The sequence below is a fragment of the Delphinus delphis genome, chromosome 20 (assembly GCF_949987515.2).
Source record: "Delphinus delphis chromosome 20, mDelDel1.2, whole genome shotgun sequence".
Classification (NCBI taxonomy): Eukaryota; Metazoa; Chordata; class Mammalia; order Artiodactyla; family Delphinidae; genus Delphinus; species Delphinus delphis.
The window spans coordinates 32,818,260-32,825,221 of NC_082702.1; the positions used below are offsets into that span (position 1 = coordinate 32,818,260).

General features: G+C 39.8%; 1 pseudogene; it reads left to right on the forward strand.

The window, feature by feature from the left end:
* Positions 1 to 5,041: 5,041 nt before the first annotated feature.
* Positions 5,042 to 5,562, forward strand: LOC132416050 (non-histone chromosomal protein HMG-14 pseudogene; annotated as a pseudogene).
* Positions 5,563 to 6,962: the final 1,400 nt, after the last annotated feature.

Below are 6,962 nucleotides of genomic sequence, written 5' to 3' on the forward strand. Positions count from 1 at the left end.
TTCATCTGTTGATGGACACTTCGGTTGCTTCCATATCTTGGCAATTGTAAATAATGCTGCTGTGAACATTGGGGTGCATGTATCTTTCTGAATTAGTGTTTTTGGTTTTTTTTTAATATATATATACCCGGGAGTGGAATTGCTGGGTCATATGGTAGTTCTGTTTTTAGTTTTGTGAGAAACAGCCATACTGTCTTCCATAGTGGCTGCACCAATTTACATTCCCCCCAACAGTGTACAGGGGTTCCCTTTTCTCCACACTCTTGCCAACATTTATAGTTCATGTTCTTTTTAATGATAGCCAACCTGACAGGTGTGAGGTGATAACTCATTGTGGTTTTGATTTGCATTTCCCTGATTAGTGATGTTGAGCATCTTTTCATGGGCCTGTTGGTCATATGCATTCCCTCTTTGGAAAAATGTCTCTTCAGTTCTTCTGTGCATTTTTAAATTGGGTTGTTTGTTTTATCAATGTTGAGTTGTATGAGCTGTTTATATATATGATGGATATTAATCCTTTATCAGTCATATAATTTGCAAATATTTTCTCCCATTCAGTAGGTTGTCTTGTGGGGTTTTTTGTTGTTGTTGTTGTTGTCTTTGCGGTACGCGGGCCTCTCACTGTTGTGGCCTCTCCTGTTGCGGAGCACAGGCTCCGGATGCGCAGGCTCAGCGGCCATGGCTCACGGGCCCAGCCGCTCCGCGTCATGTGGGATCTTCCCAGACCGGGGCACGAACCCGTGTCCCCTGCATCGGCAGGCAGACTCTCAACCACTGCACCACCAGGGAGGCCCCAGGTTGTCTTGTATTGTTGATGGTTTCCTTTGCTGTGCAAGAGCTTTTAAGTTGAATTAGGTCCCATTTGTTTATTTTTGCTTTTTACTTTAAACCCTTAAATATATGATTAGCAAATATTTTCTTCCATTCTGCAGGTTACCTTTTTACCCTGTTGATATTATCTTTTGATGCACGAAATTTTTAATATTCATGAAGTCCAGTCTATCTTTTTTGTTTTGTTGCCTATACCTTTGGTGTCATATTCAAGAAATGATTGCCAAATTCAGTGTCATGAAGCTTTTTTTCCTGTTTTCTTCTACGGGTTGTATAGTTTTGGGTCTTACATTTAGGTCCTGATCCATTTTGAGTTAATTTTTATACTTGGCACTAGGTAAGGGTCCAGCTTCATTCTTTTCTGTGTGGATATCCAGTTTTCCCAGCACTTTTTTTTTTTTTTTTTCCCCCCGATACGCGGGCCTCTCACTGTTGTGGCCTCTCCCATTGCGGAGCACAGGCTCCGGACGCGCAGGCTCAGTGGCCATTGGCTCACGGGCTTAGCCGCTCCGCAGTCAGATTCTTAACCACTGCGCCACCAGGGAAGTCCCCTATTCTTTAATCTTTATTTCCTTCCTTCTGCTAGCTTTGGGTTTAGTTTGTTCTTTTTCAAGTTCCTTAACTTGTAAAGTTATGTTATTAATTTGAGATCTGTTTTTTTTAATGTGTTTATAGCTGTGCATTTTCCCCTTAGGACTGCTTTTGCTACATTATAGTTTTGGTATGTTGCATTTTTGTTTTCATTAAAACTAAGGAGTTTCTAATTCACCTTGTGATTTCTTCTTTGATCCATTGGTTGTTTAAGAGTGTGTTGTTAAATTTCAATATATTTGTGGATTTTCCAGTTTGCCTTCTGTCACTGATTGCTCACTTTATCTCATTGTGGTCAGAGAAAATATGATAGTTATCTTTTTAAATCTGTTGACACTTAATTTTTGTGGCCTAACATATAGTCTAACCTGGAAAATATCCGCGTGCACATAAGAATGTGTATGCTTTTGGTGGTGGGTAGAGTGTGCAGTGTCTGTTATATATAGTTGGTTTGTTGTATCTATTTCCTTACTTCTGTCTGCTTGCTCTATCCATTATTTCTCTCTTCAATTTTGTCAATTTTTGCTTTATTTATTCAGTTGTATGTCATTAGAAATGTGTTTATAATATTACAGCAAGAGGATATATCAAATTTCTATTAATATATAATGTCCTACTTTGTCTCTTGTAAACTTTTTGATTTAAAATCTGTTTTGTAAAAAAAAAAAAAAATCTGTTTTGTCCAGTGTTGGTACAGCCACCCCTGCTCTCTTTCGGTTACTGTTTGCATGGAATATCTTTTTCCATTCTTTCACTTTTGATCTAAAGTGAGTCTCTTGTGGATAGCATATAGTTGGACTGTGTTTTTTTAACCATTTTGCCAGTCTGTCTTCTGGGGTGTTTAATCCATTTACATTTAAGAGTAGTTACTGGGAAGGAGAGACTTCTGTCATCTTATTTGTTTTCTATACATTTTACGGCTTTGTTTCTCACTCCCTGCCTTACAGTACTGTCTTCCTTAGTGTTTAGTTGACTTTTTTTTTTTGGTAGTGAAATGTTTAAATTCCTTTCTCATTCCTTTTTGTTTATATTCTATAGCTATTTTCTTTGTGGGTACCATGGGGATTACAGTTAACATACTAAAGTTATAACACTCTTATTTGAATTTATACCAGCTTAACTTCAATAATATACAAGAACTCTGCTCCTTTACAGCTCCATCCCCACCCCTTGCTGTTGTTATCACAGAATTACACCTTTATACATTGTGTGCCCCAGAATAATGTAAACTAATAATGATTTTTAATGCATTAGTCTCAAGTCATTTAGAAAACAAAGTGGAATTATAAGCCATTGTTACAATAATGTTAGCTTTTATAATTACTTGTTTATGTACCTTTACTGGGATCTTTGTTTCTTCATATGGCTTTGAGTTGAATCTTTTTCTTTCTGTTTCTCAGTCTTGATTATTTCCATTGTCCTATCTTCAAGTTCACTGATTCTTATGGCTGTTCAAATTTGCCTTTGAATCCCTCTAGTTAATTTTTCATTTCAATTATTATACTTTTCAGCTCCAGAATTTCTTTTTGGCTTCTTTTTAGGTTTTATGTCTCATGATTGATGTTTCCATTTTTGTTCATACATTTTCCTGACTTCTTCCAAATCTTCCTTAAGTTCTTTGAGCGTCTTTAAGACAGTTGTTTTAAAAGTTGTTTTGTCTGCTGTATTTGCCATCAGGTCTTTTTCAGGGATAGTTCCTGTTGGTTTTATTTATTTTTTCTTTGAATGGGCCATACTTTTCTGTTTATTTGTATGCCTTATGATTTTTTTGGAAAAAATTTGAATATTTGGATTTAATAATGTGGTAATTATGGAGACCAGATTCTCCCTCTTACCCAGAGTTTGCTGTTTTTTGTTACTGCTTTGTTTAATAGCGTTTTTTTGTTTGTTTGCTTCCCATTGCTGTAGGCTATCTATGTGACAAGGATCAGCTGAGGTATAGTTTAAAGTCTTGGGTCTTTTCAGAGCCTTTCCTTGGGCATGCACGATCACTTGCTAACTTCCCCCATATATGCAGTTGTTTTGCATGTCTGATGGTTAATTTTGTGTCAGTTTGCCTGGGCTAAGGAATGCCCAGATAGCTGGTAAAAAATTATTTCTGGGTATGTTTGTGAGGGTGTTTTCAGAAGAGATTAGCAAAGAGATTAGAAGACAATCAATACACTGAGTGAAAAAGATCTGCCTTCACCAATGTGGGCAGGCCTCATCCCATGCATCAAGGGTCTGAATAGAACAAAAAGGCGGAGGAAGGGCAAATTATCTCCCTGTTCTTAAGCTGGGAGGTCCATCTTCTGCTGCCCTCAGAGATATCGGAGCTCCTGTTTCTTGCACTAGCAGCCCCTCACCCCCTGGTTCACAGGCCTTCAGCATTTTACTGAATTATGCCCATGGCCTTCCTGATTCTCCAGACTGCAGATCATGTGACTTCTCAGCCTCTGTAACATGAGCTGACTCCTATAATAAATTTCATATAGATATACATAGAGAGGGAGATATCTATATAGAGATATCAATCTACATATATCATACTGGTTCTGTTTCTCTGGAGAACCCTAATACAGTATCCTTGTCTTTAATGTTTGGCTCTAAAAAGGAGGAAAAAGAGAAAAATGAAGAGGGCAGTAAAGGGCACCCACCCTTTAAATCCCCTGGAAGTCACTTCAGCTGGAGGTGGAGGGGCAGCAACAATATAATCAGAAGCAGCAATGGGCAGTCAGCATAGATCGCCAACATTTGCAGCACAGGGTCCTCTTCTGCCCAACCTGGCTCCCACAAGCTGTATTCAAACAGCTGCCCACCATGGGAATGGGGGGATGGGTAACTGCTATGCTCAGAGCTGAAACTGACCAAAATGAAGCACAGTTTACCTGTCCAAGCCTTCCCCTGGAAGTTGCAATCCTTCAATAGACTCCAGAGTTCCAAAATACTTACATGAGACAGATTCTGCCAGTACAATTGTTGTCTGGGGGGCGGGGGGAGATAGATTGCTGATGCTTCCCATCCAACTATCTTTCCAGAATCCTTTCAATCTGTGTTCTTTGAAACCACCTAGTTCATAGTAATTTGTTATAGCAGAAGTAGAAAATTAATTCAGCAAGAGACCTAGAAATTTCTAGTTCAAAGTATAAACTCATTTTCTCAATTCATTTATTGTCTCTCATATAGACATGGTAGCCATCCTGGTCACTGCCCTCCTGACGATTCCCAATGTGCCCATGTTCCTCTCAAAATGTCAATCCCAGAATGACCCACTGCTCTAGACCCTGCCCACTGGTACAGAGTAAGCATCTTGTTCGATTTGTGTCTGGGAATCTCGCATTAAGCTGTGCTCATTAAGCTAGAAATGAACTGAACACCTAAATCTACCTCAGTCCCATCTCTTCTGTCCTGTTCTTGTGTCATTGGCTTGTTTTGACCTTGGGGCAGGACTTTATCCTTTCTAAACTTCATGTTGTCTAAACAGTGAAATAATAGCATCTCCAGCATCAAGCTAGACTAGTTGTTTGTTGCCATTTCAATTCCTTGTGCTTTCGGAGAATAGAAAGAGCAGGTAGATTTGGCCCCTTAACCTGGGAGGAAGCTAATAGAGACATTATAAATAGAGTAGGTAAAAGCCACGATGTCAAAACTGGCTCAGCTTCAGGGCTTTACATGCCTAAGATGTTGGGGGTGGGCTCCCAATCCGGTTCCATCCGGTTCTCCCTCCCGCCGCGGGTCCCCCCAGCTCGGGCGGCGAGAGAAGCGGCAGCGGCCAGGCAGCCCAGCTTCGAGAAGGCTCTCGGTGCGCCGCGGCCCGCAGGCACCGGGCACGCGCCCGCCCCGCCGCTGCGATGCCAAGAGGAAGGTCAGCTCCGCCGAGGGGGCGGCGAAAGAGGAGCCCAAGAGGAGATAGGCAAGGTTGTCCGCTAAACCGCCTCCTGCAAAAGTGGAAACGAAGCCAAAAAAAAGGCGGCAGGAAAGGATAAATCTTCAGACAAAAAAGTGCAAACAAAAGGAAAAAGGGGGGGAGCAACGGGAAAACAGGCTGAAATGACTAACCAAGAGACTAAAGAAGACTTAGCTGCAGAAGATGGAGAAACTAAAAACGAGGAGAGCCCAGCTTCTCATGAAGCAGGAGAGAAAGAAGCCAAATCTGATTAATATCACACACCTGGTCCAATCAGTGGTCCCTGTCTCCTTTCTTGTACAATCCAGAGGAATATCAACTATTTCGTAAATGCAAGTTTTTTAGTAGCTCTAGAAACATAAAAAGGAGGGAATCCCACCTCATCCCAGTTTTTGAGTGTAAATGCTTTTTTTAAGAGGTGAAATCATTTGGTGGTTGTTATTTTTTGATACAACCAGAAAATAGTGGGATATTGAATATGCGAGGCTTTGTCTTGTGTGTCAGCTTAACATTCCACAGATGGAGGGTAGCTTTTATAGCCTATAATACAAAGCGTACTAAATGGCAGTTTGGAGTCAGTTGTGCATTTAATGTCTTAAACCCTTTACATTACTTCTCTTCCCATGTTACTTTTGGTAGAATTGTTTCCTAAAGCAAACCACTCACCCCTTGCTCTTGGCTCTCCTGGGCAGAGTTTTGTGCACTCTGTAACATCTTTGGTCGGTGGTAGTCCAGTTCTCGTAACTGTTAATGTGCTGTGAACGACTGACAATTTGAGGATGTAGTGTATATGATATTGTGAATTAGTGGGACTTACAGTGTAACAGCCTATCAATATTTGAAGATATTGGTACTTGATATCCTGTGAAGGAAATTTTGCCTTCAAATTTTAAGCTGGAAAGTCCCTGGAATAACTGTTCAGAAAAGAATCACAGCTACGTGACTTTTTAGATTTTTGGTATGTATGTTGAGAATTGTGTACAAATTGAAATGTGTGTGTACTGATCCTCAAAACAATCAGTAAAATCTCAATTATGAAAAAAAAATGCCTAAGATATGATTTATAGGGGAAAACTTCACCAAAGAGCCCAGCTCAAAGCAGGGACTGAATTTTTTTTTTTTTTTTTTTGTCGTATATGGCCTTTATTACGTTGAAGTAGGTTCCCTCTGTGCCCACTTTCTGGAGAGTTTTTATCATAAATGGTGTTGAATTTTGTCAAAAGCTTTTTCTGCATCTATTGAGGTGATCATATGGTTTTTATTCTTCAATCTGTTAATAAGGTGTATCACATTGATTGATTTGCGTATGTTGAAGAATCCTTGCATTCCTGGGATAAACCCCACTTGATCATGGTGTATGATCCTTTTAATGTGCTGTTGGATTCTGTTTGCTAGTATTTTGTTGAGGATTTTTGCATCTATATTCATCAGTGATACTGGTCTGTAATTTTCTTTTTTTGTAGTATCTTTGTCTGGTTTTGGTATCAGGGTGATGGTGGCCTCATAGAATGAGTTTGGGAGTGTTCCTTTGCAATTTTTTGGAAGAGTTTGAGAAGGATGGGTGTTAGCTCTTCTCTAAAGGTTTGATAGAATTCACCTGTGAAGCCATCTGGTCCTGGACTTTTGTTTGTTGGAAGATTTTTAATCAGTTTCA